Source organism: Pongo pygmaeus, chromosome 10 (genome assembly GCF_028885625.2).
Source record: "Pongo pygmaeus isolate AG05252 chromosome 10, NHGRI_mPonPyg2-v2.0_pri, whole genome shotgun sequence".
NCBI classification, from domain to species: Eukaryota; Metazoa; Chordata; class Mammalia; order Primates; family Hominidae; genus Pongo; species Pongo pygmaeus.
The window spans coordinates 73593872-73616255 of NC_072383.2; the positions used below are offsets into that span (position 1 = coordinate 73593872).

General features: G+C 37.8%; 1 long non-coding RNA gene across 1 annotated transcript in view; it reads right to left on the reverse strand.

Moving 5' to 3' along the window:
• Positions 1-1420: 1420 nt before the first annotated feature.
• Positions 1421-22384, reverse strand: part of LOC129009791 (uncharacterized) — a 393225-nt gene continuing 372261 nt past the window's right edge. The window contains exon 4 of the long non-coding RNA XR_008492847.2: positions 1421-1605. This is a non-coding gene — a long non-coding RNA (uncharacterized LOC129009791). The remainder of the gene's footprint in view (positions 1606-22384) is intronic.

Below are 22384 nucleotides of genomic sequence, written 5' to 3' on the forward strand. Positions count from 1 at the left end.
ATCTGCAAGAATTATTTTTTAATGGACATAATTTTTGAATGAACATAGTTTTAAAAATCCAAAATCACTTTTTGTACTGATACCATATTTCCATGAACTGCTATTTTTCGCCTCCATGATATAATACCAGAAAGTATCTCAGGTACATATTGGACAATGGGTAAAAAGAAAAAGACTTTTCTTTTTATCGATGTTTATATAGACTTGTATAATCACATTCATTACAAGATGTAAGATTTTGAGAAACACCTGACAATGGGAAGATGTTTATTGAAATCCTATGAAGCAATTTTTTTGTGAAAACAGTTTTCAGAAAAGAGAGTTGTCTAAGTTCCCATAGCAATAAAGTAGCACTGCATGAACTCCCAATATCTCAGCTGTTATTATCTAGCACTAGATAGCATCTAGTAATAGAAAGGCTTTTCCTTGTGTCAGTAAGCAGATGGGCAGGGGCTACCTACTTTCTATGAAGTTGAAGATTGGTCAAAAGATCAAGAGACAATCTAACTGAAAGGTTTTCTATTAACTCAAAAGATTCATAAGGGCAAAAGTGAAAAAATAGAGTAAGAATAAAGGAGGACCCAGTGCTCAATAAATTTAAAAATTCAAAATAAATGGCAATAACTTAAACACAATTCCATGGCTTAAAATTACCTGATACATTTGATTTCAAAGAAAAACCACTCATTTATTTTATTTAATTATGACTAAAGTCAGTGGCATATACATTTTTAATAATATGTGCATTTGCTTGAAAAATTAGGAAATAAAACTTAACATTTTAAAAAGGCATTGTAAAGAATGTGACTCCTTAGTACTGACAGACTGGCTCCTTAGTGCTGAGAAGACTGACAGGCTCTCAAGTGAAGAGAAAATTAGAAAGGTAACTAAAATACAAATTTTTCCAGCTATTAAAACTCATTGACATGGATAAGCCTAAATTCAGAAGGTGATGTTTTCTTAATTAAGTCATTGATGCCATTCCTATTATCACGAACACTAGAAGAGAGATTTTTAATAACCCAAGGCTCATAAACCCCTAGGCTATCTATCAGTGGGGTTTAGGGCATCTGTGAACCCCCCACCCCTCACCAAATCTCATGATAAATATCGTGTGATAGATGTCTGTTGTATCAACTTGGCTTAGAACTAAGTCTTCCATATGTTTTTTCTGCAGATTTCTTGGACAGTGTGGACCTCAAGAGACATTTTGCATAAGATGTAGAAAGTGGAAGTGAAGCAGTAGCCATCTTGTTTTTTTATGCTTGGAAGATGGATGCAGGGCTCCAGGCACCTTTGGAACTCATGCATGTTGTCACTTATCTGCAAGCTCACCTTGTTGGTGAGGGGCAGCAGCTGGGCTCCTGCCAGATCCTCCTGCTGGATCAACTTCCCTGAATCCTGGACCAGATGCATATTTAGCTCCACGATGGAAGGCACCAGTTTCTCCTTCATTCAGCTTGTCTTTGCTTCCTCTGCTTCCCATCCATCTTCTTTGCCCAGCTGTCTATGGACTTCAGTTGCCAGCACCAGGCCGGAAACTACAGCTTTACATCCAAACTCAGACCTCTTCACCAGTTTCCACAGCACTGTGAGGACAAATCCCTACAATTAAGAAATATATATTTCTTAATTGAAAATTGAAAAATATATATTTCTTAATTATATAAAAATATAAGTAAATATATATTTATATATAAGTATATATTTATATGTAATATATAATATAAATATTTGCTTATAGATGTATACATAAGTATATACATACATTATATATAAATATATGCATATTATATGTGATATTATATACAGTTATTAAAATATAAATATATTTTATATATTAAATGCACTAAAATATACTATAAATATATATTTTAATAACTGTATAAACTAATAAGTGTGTATGGTTTTGCTCAAACCCTGATACATTGTATATTAAAGTATAATGTTTTTAAAGTTATAAATGTATGGCCACGTGCCGTGGCTCATGCCTGTAATCCTTGCACTTTGGGAGGCTGAGGCGGGTGGATTACTTGAGGTCAGGAGTTCGAGACCAGCCTGCCCAACATGGTAAAATCCTGTCTCTACTAAAAATACAAAAAATTAGCTGGGCATGGTGGCGTGCTCCTGTAATTGCAGTTACTCAGGAGACTGAGGCAGGAGAACAGCTTGAACTCAGGAGGCAGAGGTTGCAGTGAGCTGAGATCACTCCACTGCACTCCAGCATGGGCAACATAGCGAGACTCCCTCTTAAACAACAATAAAGGTGGGCAGATCACGAGGCCAGGAGATCAAGACCATCCTGGCCAACATGGTGAAACCCCGTCTCTACTAAAAATACCAAAATTAGTTGGGCATGGTGGCACGCACCTGTAATCCCAACTACTCGAGAGGCTGAGGCAGGAGAATTGCTTGAACCAGGGAGCCGGAGGTTGCAGTGAGCCAAGGTTGCGCCACTGCACTCCAGCCTGGTGACAGAGCGAGACTCCATCTCAAAGAAAAAAATAAATAAATAAGTTACAAATGTAACTCTCATACAAATTCATAGTGAGCATAGTATGGCAAAGATTTACTTAAGTTATTAATGATCCAGCGGGATGTCAAAAATAGTTCAAAGAAGAATACAAGAGACTAATGAAAGTATAAGAAAGAATGCAGGAATATGATTGCTAAATTAGATTCAAAACCGGTTAATGTACTACATGACAATCAAAACATAAATTTTAGAATTATCTCCCTTTTAGAGAGAAAACATTGGCATCTCATCTGGACAAAAATCATGGTCATCCAGTGAAATTTCTACAAGTTAAGAAGTAATTTTATAATTTGGACTCTAATCAATAGTAAACAGTCATCAGGCAAAGCTATATTTTAAGAATCAGATGAGCCTTCATCAGGCTTATTGGACACTGCTCAAGCAAAAATTGGGAATGTCATAGATATCATTTTGCTTTATTTCCAAATTTTGGAAATTTTTTTTAGCATATTTACATGTATTTTTCTGCAAAGAACAGCCAAAATCTAAAGGGATTTTCAGTTTTTAAAAAGAGAGAGTAAAACCAACCAAATTTAAAAAATAAAATAGAACTGATCCCATTCGAATTTTTTAATAATTGCAAAAAGTAAGAGAAACTTGTTTAATTCTGGAAGTTCTTGTTTAACTGAATTTTTTCTTCATTGCTAGTATAAAAGTAAAAATGCTCAAATATCTCATGGTTTTAAAATAACATAGCCATAAAAATCAGTTCATTTGTTATTGTAAGCTACCATATTATCTTTTTATTTTACTTTAAATGAATAGCCAGCATTTACTGAAGTCTTACTATGTAGCAGGAGATTTGACATACATTATCTCATAACAACCCAGTGATGCAGTTACTGTCACTGGCCTTGTGCTCTAGAGGAGGAAGTCAGCTCAGAGAAGTAAGTCAGCTCCACTGTGAATATTTGGACCCAGGGCTTTCTCACTTTATTTTATTATTACTATTTTTTTAGAGACAGGGTCTTGCTTTGTCACCTGGGCTAGAATGCAGTGGCGTGATCATAGCTCCCTGCAGCCTCAAACTCCTGAGCTTAAGTGATTCTCCCACCTAAGCTTCCCAAGGCCTGCAGGTGAATGCCACCATGCCAGGCTAACTTCTTTTTAATTCTTATTATTATTTGTAGAGATGGGGGAACCTCTTTTTTAAATTCTTATTATTATTTGTAGAGATGGGGGAATCCTTACGTTGCCCAGGCTGGCAAATTCCTGGGCTCAAGCAACCCTCCTGCCTCGGCCTCCTAAAATGCTGGGATTACAGACGTGAGCCATTACATCCATTATAGATGTTATAGACGTGAGCCATTACATCCATTAGAGACCGCGGATTTGCCCACCACTACCTTCTTTCACCTCTCCCGGAAAACTCCTTGAAAAATAAACATGTTTATTGCATATTCATTGCCTACCTCTTGTGCAATCAATGCATAGTGTATGCAAACTGCCTTGCTAGCTTGGGGCCTGGCACATAACACAAGTTAGTTTCCTCCATCTCTGTCCACCCTCCCATCCCTTACAGAAGTAACAGGTTGCTAAGGTTCTGTTTTACCCCTTTGTCTTGGCAATATCACAGTTTTAAAAATAAAAGCCATAAAATGACCCCAAATTCTACTTCAAATTCCAGATATCGTCTCCATATATCCATTGGCCCGTTGGGTTTCTCCATAAGATGTCCCTCTAGCATTTCAAATTGTGTCTCAAATTAGAATATACCTGGCACAGAGATATCACCATGAATTTAAGCTTTGTTCTAATATGTTTCTCCCCTAATAACAACGGGCATATGTGAGCCCAGGGTGTAGGAACATCAGTTTTACTCAGTGGTAAGTAAAGTGTAATATTATTCCTCCCCTAAAATATTTCACGTGGCTCATTCTCTCATCTCTTTGAAATTTTTGATAAAATGGCTCCTCCCTAAGGAGACTACTTGACCATCTCATCTATCACATACCTCTTAGCCCTCCCAGTCCTCCTGTCTTGCTCTATTTTTTTCTAGCACTTATCACCTACTAAGACCCTATATAATTTGCTTATTTGTCATGTTTATTGTTACTGTCAATCTCACTTTACAAGAATGATGGTTCCACAGGGCAAAGATTTTGTTTGTTTTGTTTACCAGATTGTCATTGCTGCCTAGAGCAGGACACATGGTTGGTACTCTATAAATATTTGTTCAGTGAATGAATGAATCAATGATAGCAAAACAAACACAGCTATGTTATAGTATGCACAGAAAACATGTATGAATTGAAAATGTCACACATCAATGGAAATAGTTAAATTTTTTCTATAACTTGATACACATTTTTCACTTAAATAAAAATTGTAAAGAAAACTTCTAACACTACAAAAATGAAAATCACTGTCACTTGCTTTAAATAGAAGACAACCTTACTAAAAATTATGTAATTACTAACATAAATATTACATATGTACTCTTTAAAATCTCCATTTCACTGGGATCACACACTTCATACTTTGGGAAATATTAGTCTAAGAAATTTAAGAAGATTCTGTATTAGAGATTACTAACTCCTAAACCTGGAAGGGGTTATGGAAACTATCTCATTTTAGAAATAAAGAAATGGAAGGTGAGAGGGTTTAAGTGTCTTGTTTCAAGCCAGACAGTGATGTTTAGGGGTCTGTACCACCTAATTATTCGGCTCTTCCATGACACATGTTTCTTGTCTCTAGCAGTGTTGTGCCATTCACAAGTAAGCAAACCCTCTCCGGCATTTACCTGCTTCTGAGATTTTCTTTATCTTGAACATTTTCTTTTGCTTTCTGACTCCTTTACCCTTGTAGACCAGATTCATCCCACACTTTGTGTTTCTCTTGTAGCATTTATTTGTGCTCTTTTGTATTATGTTGTTCTTTTTTTGTACTCGTGTCATATTTCCTACTTTTCTTGAGCTTTAGTATAGTAGCAGTTTTATTTTTAAACTGTCCCTCTGTGATACCTAACATTATATCTAATAGTGAGTTTGTGTTCAATAAGATTTTTACAAGAACTCAATTGAATCTTACTACTATTTGGGAACAAAGCATTAGTAAACGAGATGCTGGTGGTCTTTATATACTATGGGGCCCATCTGTTTGCTATTACCTGTTTCCCACCTGCTGTCATTACCAGCATAAAACTCCATCTGCTACTTCCTCTTCTCTTCCAAGCCTGACTTGGCACTAAATCTGTCAGACTCTACGTTAGAGTTGACTAGTCAACATTACTTTTCCTTAATGACTTTTCCTAATTACTACATCTTATTTTATTTTATTTGGTTCTCAAGAGTATCCTTAAGATGTGAGTCAGGTAACTAGCACTAAAATCAGGACAAATCTGTTAAAACTGTTTTTTAAAAAGCATTAAACAAGCATTCAGGTTTGAAATTGAAGTAGAGGTTACAGATGGGAGAGTGTGACCTTGGGAAATCACTCAACATTTCTTGTTCTCAGCATTCTCTCCTTTATGATGAGAGAATTAAGTGCAGTGTCTCTGAGATCCCTTCCAAATGTAACATCCCTGATAGCAAAGATTCATCCCTGAGGACATCCTCATCCACTGCACTTTATTCTCTCATCATAAAGGAGAGAATGCTGAGAACCATCCTCGATGGCATCGCCTTCACAAGTCTTTCCTGACCCCTATCCTGATCAAACTGAATCCCATCTTTCAACTTCTAAATGCTTAATTCTCACCTATGATCCTGTCTTACTTTATCCTGTACTGTCATCAAGCTAGCTGCACCTTACTCCATCACACTGCCTTCTCCCTCAAGTTGTGGGTTGCTGAAAGCAGTAATAATCTTTGCTACTCCCTCAAAGGTCTAGTAGAGTGTGTTATAGCTAGCACAGGCAGTACACACTGGATAAATTAATGAATGAACTGAAAAAGTATAATATCATAATAATTCTGCCCTGGAAGAAACAAAAACCGAAAATGCTACTGAACAAATCAGATAATTATAGAAATTTGAACTGGGCGTGGTGGCTCACACCTGTAATCTTAACACTTTGGGATGCTGAGGCAGGCAGATCACTTGAGGTCAGGAATTTGAGACCAGCCTGGCCAATATTGGAAAACCCCGTGTCTACTAAAAATACAAAAATTAGCCGGGCATGGTGACTCATGCCTATAATCCCAGCTGTCTGGGTTGCTGAGGCACAAGGATCACTTGAACCCATGAGGTGGAGGTTGCAGTGAGCTGAGATGGTGCCACTGCACTCCAGCCTGGGCAACAGAGTGAGACTCTGTCTGAAAAAAAAAAAAAAAAAAAAAGAAAAGAAAGAAAGAAAAGAAAAAGAAAAAGAAAAAAGAAATTTGAGCCATAGCCACCATTATGAATTTTAGTCACCATGGAAAGTGACTCCAGAAAATAAATGTAATATATAATTTAAACATAATAGCAACATATGGTATGTTTAATATGTAAATACAGAAGCCTATATAGAAGAAGAGGCCATGTTACAGAATGATCAGGAGTGTAGACTATAGAGATTGTACTTGATGCCTGGCTTTCATCATGACTCTGATACTTTGTATGAGCTAGGGGAAGTTATGTGACTTTCTATCTCAAATTTATCATCTGTAACATGGAAGTATCTAGTTCTTAGAGTTACTATGTGAAAAAAATGAATGTCTGGCACATATTGAGTATCTGGCACATATTAAGTGCATAATAGATGGCACATATTAAGTGTCATTATTTTCTATTCAGTACTAAAATATTTTAATATGCCTGTTCTTTAGCCCACAAAGTGGTAGTAATAATGAAAGCTTCCTCCTAGAACCACTGTGAGATTTTTCAGTGCTTACGGCCATTGAATACATTCTGGTTATATTATTGGATTCATACAAAAATATCTTAACTTAAAAATAGCTAAAAAGTGCTGAGGCATTTTAAAGGTGACCTGGATTCTTGCTCATCTCAAGCCACTTTATTTTTCCAGGTTGAGAATCATGTAGTATTGGCTTTTTAAAAAACTGGCAAAATATATATTTCTCTTCTAGCAGAAAGTTAATGAGCATTGTCTTAGTCTATTTGGGCTGCTATAACAAAAAATGTCACAGACCAGGTGGCTTCAATAACAGACACTTATTTTTCACAGTTCAGGAGGCTGGAAAGTTCAAGATCAAGGCACGGGAAGACTGGGTGTCTGGTGAGGGCCTGCTTCCTGGTTTGTAGACACAGCTGTCCTCTTGCTGTGTCTTCACATGGTGGAATGGGTGAAGAAGCTCTTTCAAGTCTCTTTTATAATGACACTGATCCCATTCAATGAGGCTCCCCACCATGAACTCCCAAAGGCCTCACCCACAAATGCCATTATGTTGGGGATTAAGTTGCAACATATAAATTTGGGGGAAACACAAGCATTCAGTTTATAGCAAGTATGAATACTGTCTGAAAGTTTCTGAAAGAAAATTCTACCATATTCTTACTTCAGCAACACTTTCACTTTTGAGCCAACCAAACCATTTTCCAAAATCTGTCATTTAATGTTAACTCTGTGAGGTTGAAGTTAGTGATTAGGGCATCAGATTTGTGATCAGACAGAACAGAGGTCACATCCTGGCTCCACCACTTTCTAGGCACATGAAATTGAACATGTTACTTCACCTTTCTAACCTCAGCTTTTCCATCTATGATACAAGAATAATAACAGCTTCCTTACTCACAGGTTATCGTAAGGATTAAGAAAGATCACATAGATGGCATGACTGTGTGGCAGAGAATAAAATGATCAATACATGGTATAGCTATTATTATTTCTGATGAAATACACTTGCCATTATGTCTGCAAAATGGTCAATTTTAAGTCCATTTCAGAATACTGCATTTCATAAAGAAGTTCCAGGTTTCCACAATACCAACTGATTGAACAATCAGAGGAAATTTTTTGTGAAAGGCAAAATTTTGCTTGAGCAGTAAGTAGTCTTTTTCACAAGATTTTACATATACTGGAATAGTAATATTATCACAATGAGTCTCAATATCATCTCTCTCGTTGATGAAAGACTGACTGTTCACATAATTGTTGCCTTAAATATGGACTTATATGTTCAGAGTAACAGGGAAAAGAATATGCTATTCTGTCAAGGATATGAGGGTGTTCTTGAAGCAAGTGTATCTTCAACATCTTGTCCAGCTGAAGGAATATAAACTTTGACAGCATCTCCAGCTGACAGCATCTAGAATTGAAGGGGCTGCTTCAGGGTTGGCACAGGTATTTACATCACCCTCTTCTGCACCCCAGCCCCTTGCCTCTTTTTTGGCTTCTCACTCCACTGACCACTGCAGGATCAAGCCTGGGAAAGCACATGAAAAATTCACCAACGCAGAACAATCCAATCATACAACAAGGTGACATTTTAGGTAACTTAAACTATAAGAAGTGCCTCCCGAGAAACAGGAAATTATATCCGAAGTAGTTTGAGGAAAAAAATAACTTCAGGCTAGAGTGCAGTGTCGTAATCTCAGCTCACTGCAACCTCTGCCTTCTAGATTCAAGAGATTCTCCTGTCTCAGCCTCCCCAGTAGCTGGGATTACAGGAAAAAATAGTTTTATAAGATTTTTTTTGGAGGTAGCTTGATGATTTAACATTATAAAGTGCCATGGTAAAAAAAATTGCAGATTTAGTAATGAGCAGAGAAACAGCCTCTTGAGTGATGCTGTAATTCACGACATGCCACTGACAATTCACTGAGCTGTGTATGCATATCTTTTCATTTCTGCACCGAAGTTATGCTCAGGAGTCTAAACGCTGTTTTAAAATGCCAGGCTTCGAGGTGCTGTTCTCCTAAGACATGGCAGACCTACAATTTCTTCATATATTTACATAAATGGCTCCTGTGAATGGGGGAAGTCTTTATGAGGCCAATGTTATAAACTTCTATTATGAAACAGCTCATTACCCATTATCAGCCCCTGTCACCCGGTCTATGTATAGAGAAGGAGAGGAGAGAGAAACGTCATTAAAGAAAAATGAAATTGCTGAAAAAAAAATGGAGCAGGAGACATTTGCCTAACTCTATAAATCAAAGGTAGTGGAGTATAACTTTATCTCATTCGTATTAGGTCATTAAGTCAGAAAAAGCTGAGGAGCGCTAAGAACCTTGGTACTTAAAATGCTATAACCATTTAGTGCTCTCTCTCTCTCTCTCTCAGGGAGCAGGCTTTGTGATTTCTCTCCCTCCCTCCCTCCCTCCATCTTTCTCTGTCTTCCTCTGTCGCTCATGTGAAAACGCTATTATTCAAAGGAAAAAAGGAAACCTGTTTGAGGAGAAAAATTATTTTTCTTTCTAACCCATTATTCTTTTTCAGTTGCAAAAGCTATCGTATGATCCTTGTATTACATAGTAACAATGAGTAGTATAAGCACTCTAACAGAGCCTGGGCAACATGGTGAAACTGTCTCTACCAAAAACACAAAAATTAGCTGGGTATGGTGGCACGTGCCTGTGGCCCCAGCTACGTGGGAGACTGAAGTGGGAGGACCACTTGAGCCTGGGAGGTAGAGGCTGCAGTGAGCTGTGATTGTGCCACTGCACTCCAGCCTGGGCAAAAGAGTGAGACCCTGTCTCAAACAAAACAAAATACAACAAAACCAACACTCTAATAGATATCTCATCAAGCAGTTTCTTTGATTATAAGTATCTTCTAGGCTGGATAATTAGATTTTCTTTATTGAGAAGCTATTTCTATCCATCACTGTACATCAAGGTGTATACAAATGAATTGATTTGAAACTGTGTTTGTAAACTGAGTTTATTTTAGGATTCTGAGAAATTAGATTTGAGAGGACAGCTTGCAGAACTCTTTCATCGAAGGACAAGGAATCTTGGAGAAAAAGCACATTGTAAGAGGAGAGGCTGGGTCCATAAGGTGACCTCTAGGAAAATGGGCTAGAGCACCAGGGTGGAAATGATTTTCAGACAAGATGGTACTTGATTCTCAGGTTATCATTTTCCCAGCACCCATGGACTCACTTCCTGAGAGCAGCCTCCTCAAGTCCACAACTTAAATGGTGCTTTCTCTATTATTCTTCCATATAGCATCTGCAGTCTTCCTTCCTAGTAAAATACACATTTGTTGGTGTGTTTACAAGCTAATGGTTGTTTCTTCTACTTGACTATAGGCTCTGTTAAGTTCAGCCTAATGCTGCCTCCTTACATATTTTAGGTTCAACCTAAGGGTTTCTTTGTACATCATGAACTATCACAAGTGGAGGTGTAAACAGACTGTAGCCTGCACTTGTGCCAATCACTGAGCTTTGGCCAATCAAACGTAGCCAACTGTTCAAACTGTGTTCAAATGAGGCAAACGCCAAGCTGTAACCAATCCAGCTATTTCTGTACCTCAATTCTGTTCTCTATATGCCACTTTCCATTTTTTGTCCATAAATCTTCTTCCACACGTGGCTGCGCTGGAGTCCCTCAGCCTACTCTGGTTGGGAAGGCCATCCAATTCGCGAATCGTTCATTGCTCAATTAAATCCCTTTCAATTTAATTCAGCTGAAGTTTTTCTTTTATCAGTTCCAAGAGGCCAGGCACCATGTCTGTCTTGCTGTCTACTTTTTTCCTAATACCTCATTCTTTTATCTGTTGACCAAATGAGCAGATGAATGCATAAGTACTAGGGAAAGGGAAGCTTCAATAAAAAGAAAAAAGGACAAAAAATCAGGTACACTAAGAGCGAAAAAACAACTCCTGTTAGTTTCAATGACATTAATAAGAGTAGGACATGGCACTTAGTGCAGATATATATACACTAGTCCCCACTGATTTCAGTTTAGCTTTTGGTGCTGTCTATTATTCATGGTCAAAACAGTCTAAAAATATTAAATGGAAAAATTCCAAAAATAAGCAACTCATAAATTTTAAACTGTGTACTATTCTCCATCCTGCTTGGGATGTGAATCATCTCTTTTTCCAGTGTTTTCATGCTATACATGCCACCAGCCCATTAGTCACTTAGTAGCCATCTCAGTTATTAGATCAACCATTGTACTATCACACTGCTCGTGTTCAAGCAACCCTTATTTTATTTAAAAATGGCCCCAAAGTGCAAGAGTTGTGATGCTAGCAATTCAGATATGCCAATGAGAAGCTGTAAAGTGGAAAGGTGAAAGTTCTCAACTTAAGGAAAGAAACAAAATCAAATGCAGAGGTTGCTAAGATCTACGATAAGAACAGATCTTCTATCCAGGAAAGTGTAAAGAAGGAAAAAGAAATTTGTACTAGTTTTCCTGATGTACCTCAAACTGCAAAAATTTATCACAGTGTATGATGAGTGCTTAGTTAAGATGCAAAAGGCATTAAATTTGTAGGTGGAAGCCATGAATAGAAATGTGTTCCAATGGATGGCAATTGGGTTCTGTCCTATCCAAGGTTTCAGGCATCCACTGGGGGGGTCTTGGAATGTATCCTCTGCAGATAAGGGGTGACCACAATATCTTGGGCACTAAGCATCAGGAACATTTTCCCAGACATCAGCTGCCACCACCAGCAGCAAAGATCCTGTTGCTGGAAAAGGGGAGGGGAGGAAGATATAGCCACACTTGGGCTGTTAATAGGAATAGGATAAAGCAATGAAGGAGACAGAGGAAAATAGCAGAGAAGATTGTTTTTAGAGTTCATATGAGATGCCCTAGGAAACTCTCAGAATCATTTGAAAAATTTTTGAGAAAACTAAAATTTATCGCTTATAAATTTATTTTGAGATTTTACAATCAGCCTTAAAAACATTAACTAACTTATTGCTAAGAGAGAAAGGCAGCTTATAGATGAGCACAAATACATTAATGCCTCCATGTGTATGTTCATGTTGGAAAGGACGTAAGTTTTTTTTTCTTGTTTCCTTGAAAGAAAGGCTTCAGGACAGAAATTCCTTACAAATACTTATAGTATTAATAGTTATTTTTGAGAAGTGAGATTATAAGTGATTTTAAGATACATGTATATCTTTGTTTGTCTGTATTTTCTATTTTCCCTTCATTGCACAAGGAATCCTTATAAACATTTCAAGAGTTTTAAAGATGTGCATTCTTTTGAAAACTGATAAGAAAGGAAAAACAAATCATGCTTACTTCAGTGGGTTTACTTGAGGAATGGAGAAGAAAAAGTAAAAGAGCACAGAGTCACTTATAAAAGGAGGGACGTGATGGCCAAGCAAGACAACACCACAGCATAGTTCCTGCTTGCTGCGTTCTTTCCTGCAGGTGAGCAGTTCCACTCTCAGCTCGTCTATGAGATGTGAGGCCAGTCTAGATTTGGGTTTTTGGCTCTTGGTGTGGTCTCTGCTCCACTGCACAGAGACAATAAATAGAAATATCAACAATTCAGTGCGGAGCCATTGCCCCCATTTTTGCATTTTCTCTTTCCCTATAAGACCTTTCTTTCATTGACACCATCGAGGGCAAGTTTGAGAGTATTGGGATCCCCGGCTTAGAACCTTTGGCAGTGTGCCCTGATAGACTCTCTTTGGTCAGAATTTTTTTGCGAGTTTCATAGAATAGTCTCATTTATATGCACTAAAACACCTAAAAACATTCAAGAGAAAAAAAATAATGATAATTTAAAAACCACACCGAAACACCTCAAATATTGTTGCATGTCGCCATTCACCCTCGTCCTGATACTGTTTTGTCAGATTTGTCTGCCTTGGTTGCTGCGTTCCTCTCTCATGTCTCCTATTTAGGCAGAAAATAAAGGGTTTCTGGGGAAATAAAAGTAAACATGGTAAATGGAAAATGGAATTGGATAATGAATGATAATATGTAGCCTTCTAACTAGGTCAGGTGGGAATGGTTCCTTTAAAACACAATCTTCCCCTGGGCAATGTGGGACCTGCAGGCACCTCTTTGCCTTTGCTTACAGCAGCCCTTCTGCCTGTAATGTGCTTCCGCAGTTGGCCTGGTTGCTCTTTCTCATCTATCCAAAGAGTGGTAGACATCTGCCAGCTTTCGATTATGCCCTGAGAATCTGTTGCAACAAACGAGTAACAATTTGAAGGACTGAAAAGTAAAGGCAATGACCTAACAGTTCTCAGGACAGGAAAAGCTGAAGGTTAATGGCTTTCTCCCATTACCGCTTCTAATTTTTGCTTTCTATTCAGTTATCTTAGTCTTAGTGTCATAATTAAACAATAACAGCCACCATAACAAACAAGGTTTGCCAACCCTCAAAACAAAGAGTAAGCCTTTCTTGAGTACCCATTCTTTACTATGCTTGGCTCTGGACTAGAAATGAATGATTTCAGATCTTTGATGGCAAGGCTTTGGGCCTTTTAAAATACAAACTGATGAGTCACAGAAATAAATGAAGTTGGTTTTACTGAAAGTAGTTTTTACATCAGATGCTCTGTTTCTTACCACGCCCCGTGGCCTTCTTCTGAATATTTCCTCTGCCTACAAAGTGGCTTAACATCCCTATGCATGACAGTGTGTCATCTGTTAATAAGTTATATAATAATGTCCCCCCCGGTAATAGTTGAAAACTAAAAAGCAAACAACAAAAACTATCAGTTACTGTGGAGAAGATTGGGAAAATTAAAAGTGTTTCAGAGAATGGTGAGGCGTATATAGACCACATCTGTAATAGTCCGTTTTCATGCTGCTGATAAAGACACACCTGAGACTGGGTAATTTATAACAAAAAGAGAGGTTTCATTGACTCCCAGTTCCACATGGCTGGGGAGGCCTCACAATCATGGTGAAAGACAAAGGAAGAGCAATGGGACATCTTACATGGTGGCTGGCAAAGAGAGAGAATGAGAGCCAAGCGAAAAGGGAAACCCCTTATAAAATCATCAGATCTTGTGAGACTTATTCACTACCGTGAGAACAGTATGGAGGAAACCGCCACCATGATTCGATTATGTCCCACCAGTTACCTCCCACAACACATGGGAATTATGGGAGCTACAATTCAAGATGAGATTTGAGTGGGGACACAGCCAAGCCATATTAACACACTCAGAGGGATTCTGGGGTAACTTTAAGTAGACTGAATAAATCCTTCCTCTCCCTAGCCCACTCAAAATAATCCCAGGCAGAAATAAGCATTCCAATTTTGTTAATCCCATAGTACTTCAGTCTTGTGCCAGAAACATGACTGTAAATAATAATACTTGGTGTTAGAGTTAGATGTGCTCTTGCTAATGACTTCAGGTCCAGTGCAAGCTCCTCCACTAGGACATTTCTCATTCATCTTGCTGTTCACAACTCCTTGACTAGTTTCTGGTACTTACAAAGCTTTAACAAACAATCATGAATGATAGTGAGGAAAAAAAAAGTAACTTTTACTGTCACATTGTTAACTAATGTTAGAATTAAGACTAGAACTACATCCCTGATCCTTCTAAACATAATCTCACAGATACGTGTCATCTCCTGAAAGTGCAACTTTCATCATGTCATTTTCCACTTTAAGGTCAAACAAACAAAACCTAAATGGCTCCCCCATCACCCAGAGAACTCTGGACTCCCATCAAATCTGCTCAACCCCAGTCTCCTCCAGCTTCCTCCCATTTCATTAACCAAAAATTCAGGAGTCTTTCTTAATTCCTCTCTTTCTCTTGTAACCTTCACGAAAAAGTCCTATCAGATCTGCCTTCAAAATATATCCAAAATCTGTCTCTTTGCTCCACTTCCTATCTTCCTTGTCCAAGGTACAAGCACCTCTCATTTAGCTATGAAAATATCCTTCTTGTTAATTACCAAAAACTAGTCTCCCTGCTTCTAGCCTTGCCCATCTCAAATCTATTTTTCACATACAGCTGTAGAATGAACTTTAAAAAAAAATCTGTTGATCATATCCTATCACGCCCCTGATTAAAACCTTCCATTACATTTAGGGAAACACACAAACTCATTACCGTGGCCTAAGAGACCTTCCATAAACTGATCCGCTCCCTACCTCACTTGACCTCATCATTCCAACTGTCCTTCCCCCTTGATCATCATTCTTTAGTCATACAACCACTTCCCACTTTACAGCCTGTTCCCTCTCTCTGGAAATCCTTATGGATGCTTGCTTCTTGTCATCAGAGTCTCAGCCTAAATGTCACTCACTTACAGAGGTCTTCCCTGACTACGTAGGAGCCCCATCAATCCTGTGATCTCAATCACTGTCCAGTGTTTTTTCTTCATAGCTCTTACCACTACCTGATATTTTCTTGTTGATTTTTTCTCTCCACCCCTTTGTCTTGTTTAACGCTGAGTTTTTCATTGCTCCAAACAGCTCCTGACACATAATGAATCCTTAATAAGTATTCACTGAATGAAAAAAAATGAATGAGGTCCAAATAACTTGACTGGCCATTCAGAGCCTTCTGTTAAGATACCAAATTATTTTTCTGGCTACTACTTCCCTTTTACAACCATGTGTTTCCAGCCAAATTTCACAGTTTGTTTCCTCTACACTCAGTATTTCTGAGAACTGCTCAATGACTGAAGGGCAAACCCAGCTAAAAATGTGAAGTAGGTCACATTGGCCTTTAAGTTCTCTATTTAAATCTCTCTTCACTCTCCATGCCCACCATAAGATGTCATCTTTTTTGGGGACTTTGTAAATTTAATTATTCCCTAGATGCTCAAGACTATAAACAACACAGATGGCCAGGTTGTTGACACACAATTTTATTTACATTTCACTTAGGTTGGGCAAGTGCCTCATAATGATCTGGAGATTTGGTATCAGAGGTTTCTGCCCAGGAAAAAAAATTAATAAAATTTCACTTTTCTAATTAAGCAAATTATGTTATTTTCACTATCTGACATGCCTTAGGGATGGACATTTTTAAAGGAGAAGGCTGTCTTACTTACTCTCTATGCCAGCCCCATGTTTCTAGACCAATTTGCTGTTTGGATGTTAGTCTTACTGGCATCTCAATAAGGATGTCTCTGTACAGAGTAGCTAGACAAGACATGGTTCCCCATTCATGTTAATGTGGTTCACCAGCCAGGTGGGACAGAACTGCACAGTTAAGCGGAATATTTCTCTTTTATCAACACATAATTCAGATCAGTATTATCCTTCCGATATTCATAAAATATAAGACAATTGTGTAACTTTATCAAAAAGACTTAGATATCTTTAGTGTCAAAATTATCATTTAATATCATCACCTTTGTTTCTCTGCATAATCTTTCTGACTATATAAATAGGTACCATATTTAGGTGTCATATCTAGAACCTAGAACAGTATCTGGCACATTACAGTGCATAGACACTTAAGAAAAAGATTTGTTGAATAAATAATTTCTTTTGAAAATATTTTGAGAAAAGAAATTGATACTAAGGTTTGTCATTCTAAAAAGCAGATCTACTTAGCAGTTCAATAATCTAAAGCATTTATTTCTGAAAGCCTGAATGTCTACATACAGGCTTCAAATAAAGAGTGTGCTCTCTTACTGAAAATTCATTTGTCATGTTCTGATTTGGGCTAATTCTAAGAAATCTGGTGAATCACTACTCTTGGTAAGACAGAAAATATAGCAGCTCTTCTCACTGTAAAATCTTACTTCAAATTTAGTCAAGCAGTGTCTCTATACTTACATAGATGAATAAACGCTCAAAAAATCCAAATCCAAACCTGGGTGATTTACTTGTTAATTTAGTCAAGCAGTGTCTCTATACTTACATAGATGAATAAACTCTCAAAAAACCCAAATCCAAATCTGGGTGTTAAATATTTGTTCCCTTGGAAAAAATGTTCCCTATACTTTAGGTAAGAGCACATCTTGATAATTTATCATTTATCATAAGTTTTCTCCCTTTCAGCCCAGATACTACCTCTCCAAATGTGGTAAAATCAATTGCATATTATTTCAATTTCAGGGCACTGCTGAAGTCGAGGGGACTTATTGCATCCCGAGTAGCCCATCTCTCTATGAATGCAGCAGACTTAGTGCCGAGTCAGTAAAAAAGAAAATTTGATAATTTTATAAAATGTACCTACTTGGGAAAAAAAGAAAAAACATTTTAGGTTGATAAATGTTATATAAAAGATTGCCAACTGTAAAATGTAATGGTGATAATTGTCAAGGTTCCAATATTGTGTACATAGCTTTCTACACATTTTTATTTTATGTCCAGAGCCTTCATTGAGACCATCTGGCAACACTCACTTCCTTTGCCATTTTTCAATCAGTAATAAATTGTGCTGCTTCTCGTTTCCTCAGCCATGTGCCACTTAATGAAGTAATGGAAGCTCTCAGGGCTTAACTTGATGCTGCTTTTAGATTACATTTGTGTTTTCACAGTTGCCTTCAGTGATGCAACCTCAAAGATTAACTAGAAGTGGGAATTCCCAGCCCTACAATGATATCATTTGGTGGGAGGGTAGGGGGATGTTTCCTGGAGCCTCTCAAATCCCCAAGATAGATAAATGGAGTTAGAAGAGGTTTTGTTTTTGAAACTGTACACGTGTGAAAAAGCCAGGAGGGAAAGGGAAAAGTAGAATTCTATGGAGTTTAGACACCATCCAAAACAGCTTTAACCCTGATGGTCTAACTGAATTTAATAAAATAAGGATGGGGGATACAAACTAAACTTTTCTGAGTCACTGAAGGTAATTTCAAGAAAAGAAAATCCCTGAATATGTCTTTCAACACACACACACATTTTAGCACAGACTGCCTAAAAGATTTCAGAGGCTAGTGGCACCAGATGGTGGTAAGATGTAAGAGCTTTCCAATATAGCTATTAGGAAAGCAGTTAAAAGTTGAAGTCAGGTTGGCCTTCTGGTTAACAGATGTACAGTTCAAATGACTGTTATGCTGTTAAAAATAAGAAGAACAGAAAAGAAAAAGAAGAAAACAAAGGGTAGTTACTCAATGATAAATTCAACAGATTTTCTTGCGAATCCATTGAAGTCATAAAATAGTCACGAGATAACACAAAGTGAATTTCAGAATTTAAAAAGAAAGGAGATGAACTGAGCTTCATGGCAGGGCAGGATCAGTCTCTCATTCCCACCACATCTAAATACTATTAAGGATACACCTTTAACAAATTCTCACACATTTTCCAAAATACATACAGGTTTTCTTCATGTTTCTCACTGAACTAATATTATCAGTCACATTCCAAATTCATACTGATATAGACAGTTGGGTAACTGATCCAGTGAAATGTTTTTGGCACAAAAGGAAATACAGAAAAAGCCAATGGAAATTGCCCTCAAGTTGCTTAAAGATTGGCAGGAAAGATACGATGTGCTAATAAGTACCTGTGTGTAGGTAGAGCTAGCTGCCACACATGCTTGGGTAAGTTGTGCAGTGCACAACCTGCATGGGCATCTGAGACAGCCTCTAAGTAAACCAATACACAACAGGAGTTCAAAGGAGAAAGAAGTTTCTTCTGTCTGAAATACTCTGAAATATCAGGAATGGTTTCCTGGAAGGAGTGATATGTAGGTTGTGCACTGAGAGGATTTATACACACAAGGGTTGGAATGATGGTAGAAAGAACTCAACTGGAGGAAACAGGCTGTGTCTGACACCTGGAGTCCAGGATCAGTGAACTGATCTTGGTTCCGTGTGTGTGATGTGGTCAGCATGTGCTGCTCTAGCCTGACCTCTTCGTGGGATTCCTTTTTACACCTGCTGACTCCCTTGCATGGTTCCTCCTGCTTCCGGCTAACTCACCAGAAGATCTCAGCTTAGGCTTCCCTGCCTATCACCCAGCTTCCATTCCAGCCTGGGGTAAGCACCACTCCTGTATCTTCCCATGGCACTCTGGACTGATCTGTCATGCCAGTTATCACGTGTTTTGAACAGTTTCCTTATCTGGATCCTTCACAAAATTTTTAGCACCCCAAGGGCAAAGACTGTTTTATCTTATTCACAACGATTTCTCCAGCAATGGACATAGTGCATGATACCCAGTATATGCTCAGAAAACAATTTTTATATTACTTACATAAAGATATTTTATTGCATCAAATTAAAATATGTTTCTGAGAAAGGGACCAGTGTCATATACTAGGTTTTCTGTACAGTTCAACTTCTTTCAAAAGTTCCTTGATAGTACCTTGATATTAATAGAAGAGAATTAAATTTATAGATGATAAGATATTCCTTTAATTTTTAAAACTCTCCCTTTAGAAATTGTGGATTATTGTCCAACTAAATAAATAGTCCATCCTCATCCCCCACCCACTAATCTCCACATGGCAAGAATATAAAAACAGAGGATTTTTATATTCTGAAAATATAAAGCGATTCTGAAAATTTAAAGAGTATATAAAAGGCTAAGAAGTTGGGGCTTCATCCACTGCCCCATTTATCCAAAATATATTCACTTTATGCTAGGTCTGTTTGAGGCATTGGGGATACAGTTGGAGAAAAGATTGGGTACAGGACTGGGGGATTTAAACACATAAACAATAATCAAATAGATCTGGGAGGGCAGTGCTATTGAGAAAATAAAATGGGATTTGTGAGAGATAGGAACGTGAGAGACCACTTCAGGTGGTCAGAGAGGGCACCTCTGAAGAAGGGGCATTTGAGCTGAGGCAAGGATGACAGGAAGGAAGAGGACTTGAGAAGAATATGGGGAAGAATGCACGGGGTTGGGGAAAGGGCATAACATAACATTTTTAAAGACAAAGTTCAAATATTTTACTTTAAGGAAATGTAAATCCACTGAATGCCAGATAAGTATTATCTAGGCTTCTGTCATTTCCCTCTCCATTGCCTTTCTCCTCCTCACCCCAGGATCACTGGCTTGAAAACAACACCTCATGATCAGAGTGGCAATCCCCTGAAATGGGGGAGGTGAGATGTTCACATTTTATTTCAAATTCCGTTCCCCATGTATAACTCAGAAGAGTTATTCGATCTTCCCCTTCCAGTCCTGAAGCGATCAGCCCTCTTGCTTGCAAGCCACTGAAACTGATCCTAGCTAATTTAAGATGAAAATAAGTTATTGGAAAAATAGGAGAATTTTATTGATGTGATAAAAATGCTGGAGCATCAACCTTTAAAAACTGAATGGAAATGGGGGTCTACCCAGCAGAGAACAAGGACAAGGCCCTGACAGGAATATCTGCTTAGGACACAAAGCTGGGCCCTACTGCTATGTGATACACACCACTGACACTGCTATCATGGCTGTTGGTTGCTGGAGCACGGGATTCTCAACTCACCTCACTGCCACTGCTTCCAAGGATAATAGGTAGGTTTTTTAATCCTCTCCTGTCTCCCTTCCTCCACCTTCAAGTAGTGTCTATTTCTCCCTTCTTCTTACTTATAAGTGAGAACATGCAGTATTTAATTTTCTGTTCCTGCATTAGTTTGCTTAGGATAATAGCCTCCAGCTCCATCCATGTTGCTACAAAGGACATGATCCCTTTCTTTTTTATGACTGTGTAGTATTCCATGGTGTGTGTGTGCGTGTGTGTGTGTGCATGTGTATATACATATATATATATATATACACATATATATATCACATTTTCTTTATCCATTCTACTGTTGATGAGCATTTATATGTCTTTGCTATTGTGATTAGTGTTGCGATGAACATATGTGTGCATGTATCTTTATGGTAGAATGATTTGTATTCCTTTGGATACATACCCAGTAATGGGATTGCTGGGTCAAATGCTAGTTTTGATTTAAGTTCTTTGAGAAATTGCCACATTGCTTTCCACAATGGTTAAACTAACTTACATTCCCACAAGCGGTGTATACATGTTCTCTTTTCTCTAACACCTTCCCAGCAACTGTTATTTTTTGACTTTTTAATAATAGGCATTCTGGTTGGTATCAGATGGTATCTCATTGTGGTTTTGATTTGCATGTCTCTAATTATTAGAGATGTTAAGCCTTTTTATATATGTTTGTTAGCCACATGTACGTCTTCTTTTGAAAAGTGTCACTTATACACTGTTGGTGGGAATGTAAATTAGTTCAACCATTGTGGAAAGCAGAATGGTGATTTCTCAAAGAGCTAAAAACAGAACTACCATTTGGTCCAGCAATCTCATTACTGGGTATATACCCAGAGGAATATAAGTCATTTTGCCATAAAGATATATGCACATATATGTTCACTGCAGCACTATTCACAATACCAAAGGCACAGAATCAACCTAAATGCCCATCAGTGATAGACTGGATAAAGAAAATGTGGTACATATATACCATGAAACACTGTGCAGCCATAAAAAAGAACAAGATCATGTCTTTTGTGGGAACATGGATGGAGGTGGAGGCCATTAGCTTTAGCAAACTAATGCAGAAACAGAAAACCAAATACCACATGTTCTCACGTACAAGTGGGAGTTAAATGATGAGAATTCATGAAAACAAAGAAAGGAACAACAGACATTGGGGCCTATTTGAGAGTGGAGAATGAGAGGAAGGAGACTAGCAGACAAATAAACTAGGGAGTACTAGGCTTAGTACCTGGATAATGAAGTAATATGTACAACAAACCCCTGTGACATGAGTTTACCTACATAAGAAACCTGCACATGTACCCCCAAACCTAAAATAAAAGTTAAAAAAATGTTTAAACAACAACACAAAAGAAAAGTGTCTGTTCATGTCTTTTGCTCACTTTTTAATGGAGTTGTTTTTTGTTTGTTGATTTAAGTTGCTTATAGATTCCAGATATTAGACCTTTGTTGGATGCATAGTTTGCAAATATATTCTCCCAATCTGTAGGTTGTCTGTTTATTCTGTTGATAGTTTCTTTTGCTGTGCAGAAGCTCTTTAGTTTAATTAGGTCCCATTTGTCAATTTTTGTTTTTGTTGCAATTGCTTTTGGTGTTTTTGTCAAAAAATCTTTGCAGGGCCTATGTTCAGAATGGTATTTCCTAGGTTATCTTTCAGA